Source organism: Tachysurus vachellii, chromosome 6, assembly GCF_030014155.1.
Source record: "Tachysurus vachellii isolate PV-2020 chromosome 6, HZAU_Pvac_v1, whole genome shotgun sequence".
Taxonomy (NCBI): Eukaryota; Metazoa; Chordata; class Actinopteri; order Siluriformes; family Bagridae; genus Tachysurus; species Tachysurus vachellii.
This window is the reverse complement of record NC_083465.1, coordinates 18,950,801-18,969,368: the sequence shown is the minus strand read 5'-3', so window position 1 is coordinate 18,969,368 and position 18,568 is coordinate 18,950,801. Positions and strand designations below refer to the sequence as shown.

General features: G+C 37.9%; 1 protein-coding gene across 2 annotated transcripts in view; it reads right to left on the bottom strand.

Annotated features, from left to right (window-relative positions):
• ptk7b (protein tyrosine kinase 7b) overlaps window positions 1-18,568 on the bottom strand; it is a 90,982-nt gene that overhangs the window by 70,201 nt on the left and 2,213 nt on the right. The gene's annotated exons all lie outside the window — the stretch shown is intronic.

The following is an 18,568-nucleotide window of genomic DNA, read 5'->3' as shown; positions in this document are numbered from 1 at the left end:
TAAACATTACAGCTAAATGTTTACCACAGATCATAATGCCAGCATTATAATCACAGACTCAAATTCAAGGATGCATAAAGAATTGCATAAAGTAAGTAATGAAAGAATTTTAAGCTAAGTAATAAATAAAGGAGATGAATTTTTTATAGAAGAATACATTCCCAGCTATCAGGGTTAGGCACCGTTAGCATTGCCTCTCTGATTTATCACATTTCAGTTCATTTCATTAATCACTCTACAGGCTAGGCAGATTAGAATTAAGAGGAGAGGTAAGAGAGTTAATAAATTCTTTATCACTTGCTTGTGTTAGCTAGCTGCATTTTTAGCCAACACTTGTGTTAAGAATAAGAATGTGTTTTTATTTGTTTGTTCAGTATTAAATGTTGTTGGACCCCAATATCATAGAACTAAATGTTATTGTACATTGAGGAGGAATGAAAAGTCTGAAAAACATGTTGGTTTGACAGTCTGTCAGGTTAGCTTTTTTCAATTAACTAGCCATATCTGTACACGGCAGTTGAGGTGGATTAACACTATGTGGTTTTTTTTGACACCACCACCTTTTTTTTTCACTACACTGTTGTTGCTGTAGTTGTTGTGAAAATAAAGTTACCCTACAAAGTTTAATTCATCCAGCAAAATCTTGGGAGTGTAAGAAGAATAGAATAAGGAGACTTCATTGCTACCTTGCATTGAATACCTAGAAGATATCTGAATGACATTTGTATCAGTGCAAAGAGCATAGACTCATGGGCATAGATTTGGCTTGGACATTAAGAGGTTGAGGTGTTGAGGTATGATCTTTTCTATTCAAGGCCAAAAAATGGAATTTGCCCCTATCTTGGCTGGTTCAGCATTGAATTGCTTTGTCATGTCACACTCCACGACAGTGGATAAAGGCTCATATGAAAGAAGACTATAATATAATATTTTTTTTCCACACAAACATATATATCTTCAGAGTAAATGGTGATATCAAACCCATTTGCCCCAAGTGCTTGTCCATAAGGAGCTAAAGGATAACCCAACAGAGGGAAAAACATCTCACACTGAAACAGTGTCCTGACTAATTTTATATGAGTTTATACTGAGTAAAAATGCCTGATAACTTGATTCATTACACCAAAAACTGGAACACCATCATTCTAGTAAAAAGGGTTCATTCAAAAAAACAAAATCAACTGAAAAAAATAGCCCGTCCTTATGTCCATCCATCCATCCATCCACCTATCTACCCGAGCCCATAAACTCTTCCCCTGCAAAGGTGACTGCATGTCTTAGATGTTTTCATACATGAAAACTTTTGAAACTCAAGCTGAAGTCTTCACTAGTGAAACAACAGAAAAAATGACTGATATATTGGTCTGAGCTTTTTGTTAAAAGGAACTTAATATTGGGAAGTAATACAATTCAAAGTCAGCTATGAGCTATAAAAAAATTAATGATCTTTCTCAAACTTGAGGACTCGTGAGGTTAAACTTCCCATTTTCTGATCACAAACTCAGAACTATAACCACAAGACACCACTGCCAACCTCTGACATCAGACCTCAGAAAATGGCAATTTTCAGCATGAATCTTGAGTTGTTTTTTTTTTAAAATGGGATACGTGTCAGAGCAGAGGCATTACAAATCTTTTCTTTAGGGCATGAACGAACAGCCAAAGCACAAAACAGCACGCAATTACAGAACACTGGTCTGTTCTCTGTTAGAAGGATATCTGGACTTACTGAAAGCAATTCTCACAAAGAGGAACCAAATGAAAAGCACATGAACCTAATCACAGATACATTCTTGTCTTCTTTTTTAACAAGAAGTGCTTGTTTATAGCATCCTGGACCAGCAGAAGTGCAGCCACGTGGCTAACCCTGACCTCTGTGTCTCACTGCAGCTCCAAAAAAGAGAACATGCTAATTAACATGGCAAGACAGGAAACAGTGTATCCAAGTGGCAGGAAGCCCATGGCAGCATGGGCTGAGGTGCTCGCTATAACACATATGACCTCTACAGAGATATTCTGGGCTCCAAAGCAAGAGTGTACAAAAATATAGAATTTTTTTCCTCAATATGTGGCTTGTTTTATTTAGATTTAAACAGGCTGCTTGGACTGTATTTTTCAGTCTGATCATGTTTGCATGGTCATGTGACTGTCAAGTAAGATATATTTCAGTACACTAAAACTACAGTTTGTATATTTACAGTAAAAAAAAAACAGAATTTGTTGGATGGTAAAACACCCTGACAGTGTTATGTCTGCGCTCTAATTGTATACGTTACTAGTATACATTAAATCTAAATTCAGATACAGGTTATTTTAGGCTGAATAACTATGGAAAAACATAAAAGAAAGATCCACTTATGTGATCCAGTAACACTCGATATTACTTCAGACATTGGGATGAAAATCCCATCACGTCTGAGACAAGCTTGGATCCTTCCACCCAAAAACCCAGCCTTCTCATCAGTCCTGCTAGATGAAGACTACTGGGGTCTCCACATATTGTTCTGAGCAGCAGGGAGGTAAACTCAAGCTGCGATGTGCAGAAAGAATCACTGAAGACACTATTAAAAATAATGGCCACTATAGCGGGGGCTCAGCAGTCTGCGCTGATGCTGCAAAGCAAGGACGAGTCAGAAATGCCACTTAAACACGGTCATTTATTGTGGTAAAGATGTCCATCGATTTGCAGTAGAAAAGCTATTACTTTCCAGGGTTATTTGCTCTGTAAAAGCCACAGCATGTCTCTATTTGTCTCTAGACTCTGAGCACCCTGTTGCCAGCAGCATGGTGTTCCCATCATGCATTGTTTGGCTTATTGTCATCACTGCATTTTGGAGGCCATCTGTCCATAACAGAGATATTTCTATTCTCCCCCTGCACCCTACTCTTTCCGCAACATGAGAGGGGATTTTTTTGCTCAGTATAACCAGCACAATCCTTCCCATCCACCACCCATATTCTAATTTCCTGGACACCAACTGTTGAGGTCAGAGAGAAGGCCAGGGCTTCAGAGCCTTGACAACATCACTCAATGATATTAGCTCAATTAAAGAGGCTAAACAGGTGAAGCAGACCCTTATCTTTCCAGTCACAGCTGGCAAATTGCTCAGTGCTTTTCAAAACACCATATTTGTAACTCTTAAAGAACAAGACTAAAGGTGCTCATGGTCATGCTGTGAGTTTCAATGCCTGACACATGCACATAGTCCTACAAACTTAAGTTGCACAGCAGTCAGTAGAAATCGGCTATGATAGCTGTATATCTCCACACACATTATAACACACGGTTCTACATAGATATCGTAATGATTAGCTATTCCTAACTCCTAATAACAGTTTATACACAAGCTGCTGCTGTTATGTGCACCCCAGCACCCTTTTTCAGACATTTACAGCATTTGACAGATTCCCTTATGTAGCGCTACTTACATTTGATATTTTTATACAGCCGAGCAACATGGGCCTTGTTTAAGGGTCCAGCAATGGACGCTTGTTGGGCCGGGGATTCAAGCTCACGTTTTTACCACTAAGCTATCACATCCCTCTTATCACAACATTATCCTATCAGCATACTTATTACTACTTGTTTACCTTTTCATAACTATATACTGTATGGTTTTTAATCACTAAGAAAAGACTGAATTAAATTAAGGAGTCTGATTCCTTTCAAGGTTCCTCCCTCGTGTCACATCAGGGACATTTTCCTTGACATTGATGCTTCTGGCTTTTTCATCCTGGCTCTAAATCTAAATGCCTGTAAAAATGCTTTGTGACAATGTATATTGTTCAAAGTGTTACACAAATAAAATTGGAAATACTCCTGAAACACAACCCTGCATTTAGAGGTTAATTGAAAAATCTCATTTCAAACTGGCTACAATTTGATCTTACAACAATCACTTGGTAAAAGTGTATAAGAAAATGTTTAAAAACCTCTCAGGAAAACCTCAAGAGGATTCTATTTATCTCCTCTGCAGACTGCAGTATTTACTGTAAAGTAGAAGCAGAGACCTGCCTTTTGCACGAACTGTGATCTATTGCCCCTCCTCTCGTGTTGTGCTGCTCTGCAATACCTGTGAACATTCAACATTTCAGCATTTTTCTCCACAGGGAAATAATGCTCACGTTTCCTGCCTCAAACTAAATTAGAGCTAAAATGGAAAAGCAGCGACCCAGAGGGAGAGAAGAGAGGGAGAAAGAGGAGGGAGGAGAGGAGGAGCGACAGAGCAACGTGCTGGTAATCAGCCGCTGGGGCTCTTAAGTTCACTCAGGAAAGTTTGCTCTGGAAAGAAATCATGCCATGAACTGAGAGTAAGGTCACTTCTGTGCAGTCGAACCTAATTAATCTGTGTTTCAGGGAGTTAAAATAACAGCAAGTCTATTAAGATACAGAGCCTCAGGTTGAAAGAAGCTCTTCTGTCAAGTTCAAAATGTGACAATACTTTTGGGGCCATGTTTCATTAGAGTTTTCAGCAAGCCCTCATCAACCTCCACTCAGCATTTGAAAGCGCACGTCACTGATGCCACGTAAGAGGCCACTCAGGGAGGTGCTGCTGTTTCTGGAGAGTGACTTTTTAGCAGATATTTTCAGGAAGTTCTATCCCGGGGGGGCACGGTGGCTTAGTGGTTAGCATGTTCGCCTCACACCTCCAGGGTTGGAGGTTCGATCCCCGCCTCTGCCTTGTGTGTGTGGAGTTTGCAGGTTCTCCCCGTGCCTCGGGGGTTTCCTCCAGGTACTCCGGTTTCCTCCCCCGGTCCAAAGACATGCATGGTAGGTTGATTGGCATCTCTGGAAAACTGTCCGGAGTGAATGAGAGTGTGTGTGTGCTCTGCGATGGGTTGGCACTCCGTCCAGGGTGTATCCTGCCTTGATGCCCAATGACGCCTGAGATAGGCACAGGCTCCCCGTGACCCAAGGTAGTTCGGATAAGCGGTAGAAAATGAATGAACGAATGAATGAATGAATGAAAGTTCTATCCCCTAGCATAAGGCTTACAGCTGTAGCCATTTTTCTGGTTTTTCACGAAGCATGGATTTTATGTTGACTTGACATAAAATCCAGTTTACATAAATATGGTCAATAAAATGTATGAACATCAAAATATCGTAGGTTTTATTGCTCATGTTCACACAAATGATCAGCTTTATTTTCCATTTGTACTGATGTACTTTCAAAGATCAGATAGCCAGTTTAGCCTTCTAGCCAGTTTCTGCTCCTGAAGTGTTATATCAATACGTTCTCTCAATACTTCCTTTACTCATACTGTGGCTCTTAAAATAGTGACAGGTTTTCCCTGTGGGAAAAAGTTGTGGGCATGTTTGAACACTTCTGCAACACAGCTTTGGTTTTAAATACTATTTAGCTGATACCATGTAGTTTTGCAGCCATATGTTTTGACCCACACCATGCTAACAAAAACTCAGATAATGATGTTATTAAGGCCAGCAGCAATTAGGGCAGTAGAACACTATAGGAATGTATGACTTATTTATGATGACCTTTTAGTGTAAATGCAATTTTTGGTATTTAATAGTATGAAAATGATCAATCACTATATTTGTGTTGTAAACTTGAAGGTGATTTGCCTTGAAAACTAGATGTTTATTTGCCTTGCGACATTCTTAATGGTGGTGCAGAGAGTAGTGATGCTGCCGCATTCGATCCTGCGTTCCTGTACTCGAGTGGGTTTCTTCCAAGTTTTCGAGTCTCCCCCCACCTCCCGAAAACTTGAGGATAGAGGCATAGACAACACTTAATCGCCCTTATGTATAAATGTGTTTGAACTGTGCCTTGCACTAAAAGATTTATGCTGTAAAGCGCTACTAAAGACGAATGAAGGGGTATTTGTTGGTACCACATACTCTCACTCACTCACTCATTTTCTACCGCTTATCCGAACTACCTCGGGTCACGGGGAGCCTCAGGCGTCTCAGGCGTCATCGGGCATCAAGGCAGGATACACCCTGGCTACACAGGATACAACCCATCGCAGGGCACACACACTCTCATTCACTCACGCAATCACACACTACGGACAATTTTTCCAGAGATGCCAATCAACCAACCATGCATGTCTTTGGACCGGGGGAGGAAACCGGAGTACCCGGAGGAAACCCCCGAGGCACGGGGAGAACATGCAAACTCCACACACACAAGGCGGAGTCGGGAATCGAACCCCCAACCCTGGAGGTGTGAGGCGAACGTGCTAACCACTAAGCCACCGTGCCCCCGGTACCACATACTGTGGATGCAAATTAAACAGTAAGTTCCCACTATCATATCCCACTGTCTTTATATGATCTATATGAAGGTAATACACATGGAATTTAAGAAAAAATAAGTGGCACATCAAAGTCTTACACTAAATGTCTCTACTTTGTCAATTAAAAGCTACGTTATCCTAAGCGAGTTCTCAGTTTTGCCACATAGATTTTTGTCCATGGTTCTGTTTCTTCTTCAGCATCGGTCATAGTATTTGATTGTTAGTATTATGTTCTAATATACTAAAATATAGTTCTTAATCTTCATCACAATTAAAATAAAAGACCGCAGCTGTTTAAAAATATCCCGTCATACATTATATCCAGGAAAATCAGACATACTAGTGAGTTCTGGGTTTTTATTCGGCACAGTTAAATGTCAAGACTGCAGATGTGTGATAAAGCAACAACTTTCCAATCAGCTCCAGACAGAGACATCAAAGCAGCCGAGCGTGATGGTGAACTGAGGGAACTGTTCAGTCCCTGCATTATTCTGTACGCTACGCTGTTGTGCTCTTCAAAGAAAAAGCAAAGAAGACAGACAGGGAGAAAACAGAAACTGCTGGCAGCTACAAGAACTTACTTTAAACAGAGAGCGAGAGAGAGAGAGAGTCAGCGAGTGAGTGAGTGAGAGAGAGAGAGAGAGAGAGAGAGAGAGAGAGAGAGAGAGAGAGAGAGAGAGAGAATATGAGGAGCCAGGAATGTAAGGGTTTTCATTCTTCTTTCTTTTGTTGTCAGTGGTGCAGAGATAGAGGAGGAGGCAGGAAGAGTTCACTAAGCACCGTGCCCAAAGCCCACTCTCTCTGATACAGGAAACCAGGATGAAGTCATTCCACAAAAATGCCACAATCAGAAAGTCAAGGGCAGAGAGAGCCAAGCAAATATCTATCCCAAGGTATAAAGTAATCACAGTGTGGCTAAATGTGTTTATCCTGCACTCTGCTCTGGTATGCAGTTATGTAGCTTGATGATTAATGCAAACAGTGGTTTAGAATAAAATTCTCACAGATGACGTTATAGCAGAATAAAAACTGCAAAGCGTTCATCTTAAGCTGTGCATGAGGCAGAGTCTGTAAAATACATGAGGAAATGATTCTTTAAGTACGTTTGTGCTTTAGTTGCATTTTAGTTTAGGAGAGAAATTCCTCAGCATGTCAAAGCAGAGAATGATGAAGCGGCATCTCCAGCCATGCAGAAAGAGAGAGAGAGCGAGTGAGAGAGCGAGAGAAAGAACGAGAGAGAGAGAGAGAGAGAGCGAGAGAGCGAGAGAGAGCGCGAGCGAGAGAGAAAAGGAGAGAGAACGAGAGAGAGGGAGTGAGAGAGAGAGAGAGAGAGAGAGAGAGAGAGAGAGAGAGAGAGAGAGAGAGTACTCGGTTCTAGCCTGACCCAGTTCCAATGCAAATACAGAGTAATGCTGACACTAAGTAACTGTCTCAGTGTCTGCCTGCAGTACAAGCCAGTCAAAACACTAAAACCTCAGGAGACATACACAAATACACTTTCAGCAATACAAAAGCGCAAACACACACACACACACACACACACACACACACACACACAAACATACCTAGATTAATCACACATATATCTTCAAGACCTACTCACTACAAAGTCGAGTGATTGAGGATGATGTAGTTTCATTTGATTCAGTTTGATATATACACACCTAGGGGTACACAGTGACTTGCAGATATGATATTTAGCTGCACATCTCCATGGTTGTGGGTTCGAGTCCTGCCTTCACCCTGAATGCATGGAGTTGGTAATCTTTTCCCTGAGATTCACAGGTTTAGCTGATTGATATTTAAATTGTCATTTGTTTGAGTGTGTGTGTGTGTGTGTGTGTGTGTGAGTGTGTGATTGTGCCCTGAGTCCACTGAGATAGACTCCAGGACCCTTCGACCCTGTGTAGGATAACTGGCACAAAAAATGGATTAATGGATGAATGAACACACCTCACCCGGCGTTAACCTTTCTAACTTCACACATAATTTGAGTTGTATGAGAGTGTTCAGGTCACTGGGAGGTCAGTCTGTTCAACCTCCATTACACCCAGTCCATCAGAAACTAAACCTACAGGTCCACATCTGCAGGCCTTCTTCCGTGAAACTACACACACACACACACACAAACACACACACATTTATCTTACTGTACTTGTAATGACATTCTATTGACATCATTATCAATGGAACTAGTTAATCTATGTCTTAACCTCAGAAACCAAAAGATTTTTTTCCAGTCTTGTGGGGACCAGCCTAGATTTTGTCAGATTTAGATATTCCTATTCTTGTGGGGGATTTGTTCTCCACCAAGATAGAAACATGAACCACTGTGTGCACACACACATACACACATACAGAATTAAGAAAATATAACCCAGACAAACAGTCTGTTTTACTGTGTGGTAGCTGAACATAAAATTCAACTTGAAATTCACTTCAATCACCAGTGTGGTGCAAAACGACTTCATGCTACGTACCTGATGGGGCTGCACTGGCAAGGTCGAGAGTCTAAAATGACATAATCATGGTTGTTGCTGTTGCTAGGCAGTGCAAAGCTAAAGCTGTCAGGCAAAAAACCTCTTAACATCAACAAATTTTATAACTACGTTTTTGATTACAAGGACTGTGCTCATCCATTACACTGTCAATCACAGGACCCTCAAGGCTGCAAGCGTTAGAGCATTTAGCATTGTACAGCAAATGTTGTGTATGTAGTTTTACTCAAAAGTAACAAACTTAGTGTCTCTATCATGCACATACACACACACACCTCACTCCCAGCTGCCATAACCTTGAGTTTGATTGCTGTGTGTACACTATAATTCCTGCACATCATTTAAATCAGAAGCGTCATCACTGACGTCATTCTGAGTAACAAACACAGAGCAATGTCCATCATTAACACAGCAGAGTGGATGTTCCCTGATGAGCCAGGTGGGGTGTGAGTGGACTGTGAGTCAGACAATGTCAGGGATGATATGGCATACAACAGATCCATCAGCAGCATTCCTCTTAGTCAGAACACACAGCTGGGCCTCAGTGTGTAAACAGGAAGGTGATGCAAAAGGAAATGACCTTTGACCTCTGACAGGAATCAATACTGCTTACCTTTCTGTCCTACTCAGAACAGAAAAGACTACATTTAAAAATGTACATTGCATAAATGAACAAATTATTTCAGAAAAAAGCTACAATTAACAGGCTGAGTAAATGATGAAAAAAGTGCAAAATGTGAAAAGGAGAAAAGCAACATGTGAAAACGTGCCAGGGAAATGCTCATAAAATGACCTTAATGAGAGGAGGAAGGAGATGGAGGAAGGAAAGCCACGCATGGAAAAAATGTTATCTGAATAGGCTGGGGTGTTTAATTAAAGTGATTAAAACAGCAGGACTCATTTGCTTTTGCGCTGCAGAACACGTTCACCCGCAAGTGTAATTGCTCCTCATTGACACATGGCACGGAACATTCTTTGCATGCTGAACACTGCGTCAAACAAAAGAAACGAACACACACACGCACGCAGACTCACACAAACGCACACACACACAGCTTTCTACTTCCTATAAAAAACTCCATCAAGAGATCAGTGCAGAAACAGCAGGTCAGTGAGCACTGCAATGAGGGGCCTTAGAACTATACACTGGAGGATAGAACGAGTTTAATTCAGCAGAGAAAAAGAAAGTGAAAAAGAAAGAGAGAAAGGATTACATTTTTTTTAGCTGGCAAAGGACAAAAAAATCACACAAGTTTTTTGAATACTGTGTGTGCTTTCAGGGCTTGCAGCTAATCCTTACCAGACTCAAAGTTGTTTATTCCTCTACAGGGAACTGTCTCAACTCCCAAAGCAATCAGAGCTGTCTGGAACATTAACAGACTTCTAAAAGGTGGCATAAAAATAGTTATGCATTTGCTGCTCTTGATTTTTGTCATTTCACACGTGTATACATGTCACACTTCCAAGATTGCGAATGCTCACGTTAGTCACATAAGCCATTTAAAACCACGCTGAATCAACTTTGCAAATTTACTAATTGTCAACAACAAAACTATTTATTTGAATCATTGCATTGCTTAAGCTTAACAGGCTTTGTCACTTCCAAAGCTCCGGATGCCAAGTTTCATAAACTTTGTGTAAATCACTCTGTTACACTTTCGTGAGTTTCACTGCACTGTTACAGTTAACACGACAGCCTCCCAATGGTCTGCTCAGATCTGATAAATATTTACATTTTACATTTATATTTATTTTTGCTCTCATTTACTTTAACCTTTAAACAGTAGACCCTCACACGCTGTTAGCTTGCTATAAAAACCAGATGTAAAAACCAGAATTGAACCCATTTTTGCCTTTTAAAGTAAAAGTGACAAAACAATTCAGATAATGTGCAATGATCCATGAGCCATAAAATATACATGTTAACATGTGGCTTGAAATGAAATAAATAAATGAGGGAATTTAGCACTTGAGTAACACTTAAAATGTCAGGCATTTTGCCAGGTATCTTTATGGGGCTATTTCTCTATAACAATATCCAGAAATAACTGTGAAATTTTTCTGCTTGTACATTTATGTCCTCAGTTTATCTGATCAATCACTAGACAACAGCATAAAAAATCACTAGGAAAACTTTTAATTGTTTTTTTTTTATTATTTTTATTTGAATTGTCATTTGTTTCTGATTTAAAGAATCACACATTTAGTTGTAATTTCTGTTGTAGTAGTTGTATTTCACACATTAAATGTTTGAGCATTTTTTATTTAATACACTCAGCACAACTGGATGATTTCTAATTTAGAAAATAAGAACATGAATATTATATATATTATTAATTCTACTTCTATATTTATTCACTCTCTTTTTTTAAGATTTGCAATGCAACGAGCATAGATTATCAATAATAATAATAATAATAATAATAATAATAATAATAATAATAATAATAATAATAATAATAAACCTCAACAGTTTTGGACTGACTCCTAATCAGTTGGAAATCTTTCAACATTTTCACTGAAAACATTTTCAACAACATTTTAACTGAAAAAAAATACTTATTTTCAAAGTAAAACTGAGGACAGACTCTGTATTAGAGACAACAGTGGACATCCAGCAGTCTAGAGAGTACTTCCTGTCACAGGTCACAGGTCAGGAGTTTGCTAAATGATCCTGCAAGGCATTAAGATTGCCAAGCGGTGTGTCTTACTGTGACTGGTCCATGAGTGTGTGTGTGACTGTGTGTCTACTAGCATGCAAGATGGAGTATGATCAGATCCAGACTTCATGATTAGAGCTCAAACCAAGCAAGAGACACAAAGAGACACACCACAGACGTGAACCACAACTTTAACCCACTACAGAGTACTTCAGAGAAAATGTGCTAGAAATTGTTTTAAAGAGACACACACTTTCCTTGCCAATTTCAGACATCTCATCCTATTCATCAGTACATCAGAGCATGTTCACAATTCTCCTCCTCTTCTCTCTTTTTTATCTACAGAGTCAGAGAATAAAGGGGCGGAGCACAGCAGCCCATTCAGACCGAGACCCTGCCACCATGCCGTTGCCTAGCACCCAGTCTTTTTCAGACCTGAAAGTAATGGAGTTAATTAGTAAGAGTATGAAACAAGACATCAGACACACACACACACACACACACACACATGCCACTGTATTCACACACTACTACTACTACATCAGATGTGGAATGTAGTTAGATTTAATCATTAAGACAACGGGAGTCAGCTTGCACAATTCTTAGGAAAGTTGCTGAAATATTGAAAGCAAAGACTTCATCCAAATTTAGGCATGCTCTCACTTCATATCTTCAGCTTCATTAATATTACAGGTGAAAGCTTAGACTAGAATGTGATTGGTCATGCTTTAAGGTACAGTTCTATATTGCTTTAAAATGTTTGCCTTGTAAAGTCTCCAAAATCTAGTGGAAAGTGTCCCAAAAGAATGGAGGTTATTAAATTAAAATTAAAATTTTATTTGAATTTAATATAAATATATATGAATATGGATTGGTGGCAGAACAGTAGGACTACTGTGAATAAATTGCAGCTGTGTGCAATAAATGCAACATTATATTATATTATATTATATTATATTATATTATATTATATAGCAAAATAAAACAACATCTGAAACGGGCTGTTCAAAAAGCACATTGTGTGTGTGTGTGTGTGTGTGTGTGTGTGTGTGTATGTGTGTGTGATGGAGACTATAGTATATATCACGCATGTAGTATATATCACGTGTTTATTTTAGCCTTTCTTCCTTCTGTGTGAACAAAAAAAATGTTGAATTGGAGCTAAACACAGGTATAAACTGTTGCTAGGCACTGTGTAGTGGTCAGGCACAACCACTATCCTGCAAAAGAAAATAATCTGAAAGAGATAGCAGACAGGAATTTATATTAAATAATATAATTTAATATAATTTAATATAATATAACTTAATATTATATATTATAATATATATATCTATTATATTTATATTATATAAAAGACATTATATTTTGCACAGCCATTAGAATTAGTCACTTTATCTAGTTCTAACAAATCTGAATGAAATTAAATTAAAACAGACAAACTATCATATATATATATATATATATATATATATATATATATATATATATATATATATATATATATATATATATATATAATTTTTTATTTTTTTTTGCCACACATGAGGAGGAAGTGCTGATGGATGGCAAGTAGAGATCAGAGTCCTGAGAACATCACTAGCATCATATAGCACATTGCCTGCTACTGGCTGTGCGTGTGTTTGTGTGTGTGTGTGTGTGTATGCACCACATAAGTGAGAGAGTGAGAAATTGTTCCTGGCCAATATTGAGAAATAAGATCTAAAACACTCCTACAGGCTCAGGCAGCTGGTCAAAGACAAGAGCAATGCTTTGATCTACACTAGTGTTGTGATATCAGCCTCACGCACACACACACACATACACACACCCAGTCGTTTTTAGTTTAATCTCAACTCTCATCTAAACAATTAATCACAAATCCACTTCCATATAAAAAAGTATAAAAGAACAAACACATTCCTTTTGCAATTACAATTTTTTCATCTGTCTAATTTCACTGTTGTCTAGCATCGTTTTCCCTGAGAGGAAATAATTCCTCATTATATTGTCAGCTTCTGCTCAATCTGCTTCTGCAGAATAGTGATAATAAACAATAAAATGGTTTTGTAAGAGTTTTGTAATAAAGCATTAACTGAAACTAGGTAAAGGCTTCAAATGAATAATACCAACAAAAGAAAAGCTCTGGAGCATCTGAACAGAAAAGCTGTGGCTACACTCTAAAAAAAGTAGGAATTTTCATGCTTCCGTTTGTCCTTCTTGCTCTTGAAGTACTTTATTTACAGGATTTGTGGAGGATTTAACTTCCAAAATACAGCCAGGTCCAGGTCCAGGTCTGCCTTAATAAATATGCTGTTTGAGGTGTTTATGCCTACAGGTGATGTGACACTACAAATCAACTCATATGGTTTGATTTGACACAAATCGGCCTAATTAATATGCAAATTAATGTGTACAGCGCATTAAATTTTTAGACGCCCAGTTTTGCCAGTTCCAGTCAAATTGCTCATAAGCCTTAATAATAAGACAGTAGAGCAATTCTTTGCCTCAGTAAACAACCAGTTTTCTCAATCAAATTACTGATATTAAACATTGTCACTTTTGTCACAGCATTAAGTCTGTAGATCCAGAATGTTTAAATATTTAATAGTAAAAAACTACTAGCTGCAGGTACATGGAAAAAGTAACTTAAAGCTACATGAATTCATTTAAATAATAATAAAAATAAGCTGTCAGAGAAGATTGTGATCTCTAATTTGTAGACCAGTGAACCTGCAGTTATCTGTACTCTCGCCATGTTTAAGAAAATGAAAGCAGAAAATGATCTGTGTGGGATGCAATTGATTTAATTCACTAGAGGCATTAAAAACCTGTAGGATACATTAGCAATTAATGAAATTTAGCTAAGCTTATCAACATAGCAGTCAGTAATGTTTTATTAATGAAGGACACCATTACAAATAAAAAAAGCGTTAATTCATTAGACAAATTGTGCTATGTACAATTAAAGACAAATAAAGACACTCATTCATCTGGAAAAAATGTCCAGAAAATAAGAATTACTAGACGTGCTTATCTTTTTTGCCTCAGTGTAGCACAGAGCTGATTTGTTGGCAGCTAATGATGAACCAACAGAAAAACATATCCTGATTGATTTAAAGACTTTACATTTTAAATGAGACACTGTAATTATTGTCAGTGTTATATAGATTTAGTGCTTGATGTAAAAACATAGCGATGGTACTCACTGCTAACAGCTTTGCTAACTGTTTTACAACACATAGGTTATAGTGCATAGAAGTTCAGGGCAGGGTTATCAAGTTGAACATGAGGAGAAAAAAGGAAAAATAATATTTAAGACTTGGACAAACACGGACTTAATAGATTTCACTGCACTTTATGAGGGAAACCACAGAGCACTGTTGTTAGCTCAGTGAGCTAACAATGAGCTAAAGAGTGTGCCAGTATTCACGTAAACAAGCCTAAGGGTGAAACTTCTACCCAAAATGCCTTCTATACCTCTGCTAGAGAAAAAGAAACACTGCTCACTCTAATGTGTTTTATCAGTTTCCAAGGTCTTACAGCATTGTTATTACATGTATTAATGCAAGTGGTCTTTAAAGATGGTCTATTCTTCAATCACACATGTCGCACTAGTAAAACTTTTGTTATTCAAGGTGCATGTGTTTCTGATTCTATTACAGCACCTTGATGATTTAAACACTTTAACACTGATTAAGTGCATCGGTACAATGTCAAAAGATTTTGATGTTCTCAATTTAAGAACAAAATGCATTTTTGTGTGTGCATGAGTTATTCTGAAGAAAGTACACTGATAGTAACTAATCATAACAATTGTGTTAATAACGTGTAAAATACTTCCATAATACACTCATCACCTACTTTATTAGAAACAATTGTACACATGCTTATTCATGCAATTATTCAATCATCCAATCCAATTAAACTAGACTGTTGGAAGAAAAAGAAAAAAAATATCTTCCTTTAAATCTCAACTACCCAGTTTCTGTAAGCATGTGTCCACTGTAGCCTCAGATTCTTGTTCTTGGCCGACATTATTGGACCCATTCGTGGTCTTCCGCTCTTGTAGGCCATCTGCCTCAACCTTCGACATGTTTTGCATTCTAAGATGCTTTTCTGCTTTACGTTTGTAAAGTGCACTTATTTAGTGGTTATAATAGTCGTGTTGTCAGCTTGAACCATTAAGTTCATTTCTCATCAGTAAAGTGGTTCTGCTCACAGTTTAAACAAATTAACAAGAAAAAAAAAACAGAACAAAATGCTTATTCAATCTATTTGCATTGCCCATCATCATATCCAGTCTCTTTCTGCATAATAATTGAGTGTGTAGAATTTATTACGGTTGAGGTAATGTGATTGTCTTTAACTGTTAAATTCTCATCTTTAAATCTCACCCATTCAGTGGTAATGAGATGAGAAAATGTAACAGCTTCTCCATGTGCATGTCATCATATCTTCCATGACCTTCTTGTTCAAACATCTGTGCATTAAAAGTTGCACAAATCACTTCACTGATCAGTCACATGACTACGGCATCATCCACAAAGATAATAATGTGGCTGCATTTATTCATTCCACATCAGTCATGGTTAAATAGTGTATATGACATTGGTTTCAAGCTCTAATAAACTGGTGGCATTAAAATTAGGCCTGTGGTCTATAAAAGCAGTCTGAATTATGTGTCACCGACTAACAATTCGTGATGTACCAGAGCACCACATATAGGTCAGTCAAAAAACAACACAAAAGCAGACACACTGTCATGGAGATCTCAATCTGCTGTTTGGTACAAGACCCTGAAATCAGTCTGACCACCTCAAATTCAAGAAATCATAAATAATGTTCAGCAAAACAGATAAAAACATATGGCAATGTTTACAATTACTTTATTCTTGCCTTGGCTTTATAACAGTAAATATATAGTTGGTTATAAGGAGCTCTATTCAATTTGATTTAATTCTATGCTACAATGTGAATGATTTTTTTTCTTCTTTCACTGGGGTAACCAGGATTTCAAATTCTATAATGTTAGTCGAACAACATATTTTAGTTCAGGAAAACCATTCTCTGAACTATACATAGTTCAAGGAACTGGATATAGTAGAAAATATGACAAATTATGACAATTTCACAATTTGAAATTCTTTCTGAAGCCAGCACACACATACACTACATCATCATGACTGAAGTAAAAGTGTACAACTAGTAAAGCATCCACATAACACAAGCTATAATGAATGAACCCAATGTGACTAATCTAAAAAGTACAGAACAAATGTATTCTTTGACTCTCATAGCGTTTAGGCACATTCTGCACCACTCCCCTGTTCCTCACTTAATGCCCTGTGGGTAAGATTCCAGTCAAGTCACAAAAGTCAAAAACACGCTGCGTCCTAATCCAATTTATTTCTGTCAAACATGTGCTAATCCCTGCAATCTCTGTGCTACTGCATGACTGACAACACTTCTGGGATTTTTCAGCAGCAGTGGAGCGACATACTCGGGCTTTGACTTCTGATGTTGCGTGTTTTGCTCTGTTGCAACATCACAATCTGACTTTCAGCATATGGAAATCTGAAATTCGGTCATGCAGTAAGCAGGGCTTAAGGTGGTCCACGGGTGAAGCAAGTCCCTGTGGGAAGATTGAAGCAGCCCAACTAAAACCACCTAAAAGGTTACACTTTGTCATCTTATCTTCTGTTTTCACGTAATTTTTTAACCTTTAGAACTTTTGCTGATTTCTTAAAAATGCACAACCTGTTCTTAATGTCCTGGACTGTCGTATAAATCCTTTAATCGTGCCAGAGGAACTGCTCAAGTGGAAAAAATCCAACCATCATAAACATGGGTTTTGATTAAAGTCAGCTGTGAGGAATGGGCCACACTCCCCGTCTCTCTTCATTTTTTTCTCTCGGTTTCTCCGCTTCCCAGTGAGATCAAAGTGGAGTCTTCAGTGAGGAGGAAGGCAGCGTATGATAGATAAGGTGTGAATGTATCAGATGTGAACTCAATTGACTTTTCACTTTTTGAAAATCTGAAATGAAAACTTCCTACAAACACACATGCATGATGCATATATTTAGTCCACAACAACTTATAAAGCCATTCCAGCCCATGTTCACACATGTGTGCATGTACACGTACACATGCACACACACATGCTACACACACATATACACGCACACTTTTTTCAGAAGGACATACATGAAACACTTTTTCTGGATCACAGATGTAAGACGATGACAACAAAGGCTTAGTACTAAAGACAGGGACATGCAGCTGAGCAGATGTAGTTTATTATCACCCACTGAGGAAATACTTGATTTGTAGTTGTCCTGAGATCTGAGCTGATCCTTGCTTAGACTGTCTCTGTTTTATATATGTGCGGTATATGAAATCGGTTCTAATGAAAAACATTGATTTACTGTTTTATTTTAGAGCCACAATCTCAATAACACACATAATTAAAATTACTGACTGCCCTGGCAAATGCAGAGTATATGCTTCCCAATTACAAACAAATGTTTCTAGTAAAAGCCAAATACAAAAACGCTGCTGTTCATCTAAATAAACAGAAATGCCTTCAAACATTCTAAATGAATCCACACTCAATGTCCAGTGTAAATCAAGACAAAATTCAGGTACGAGTAATCAAGCATATTTCTCTGTTTTAGATAATGATGTATGATCACCTGTATATATACACACACCCACAGACACACACAGACTCACACAGACTCACACATGGACAAAGACACATACTTTTCTCTTTCCTTGTACAAAATTGACTTCATTATTCTACACATAAATCGAACCCTAACTTTAGCCAAAAGGAAACTAGTAGGTTCTCTTTTAAAAAATAAAATAAAGAAAATAATAAATGCTGCAATTTTGTTTTAATTTAAAAAAAGCATATATAAGCATGTCCACATTCTGTATACAAGCTTTTTAAATGTTTAATGAGGCAGTCTTTTTTTGCACATTGTGTCTTCGAGCATAAATCATAACGTTAGTAAGTAAGTATCCATTATATAACCAGAATTAAATCATTGAGATAAAATTTCTTTTACAAATGTGATATTCTTCAAAAACACAACAATAAACATAAAAATTACATCAAATAATCGAAAATAAAGAATGCCTT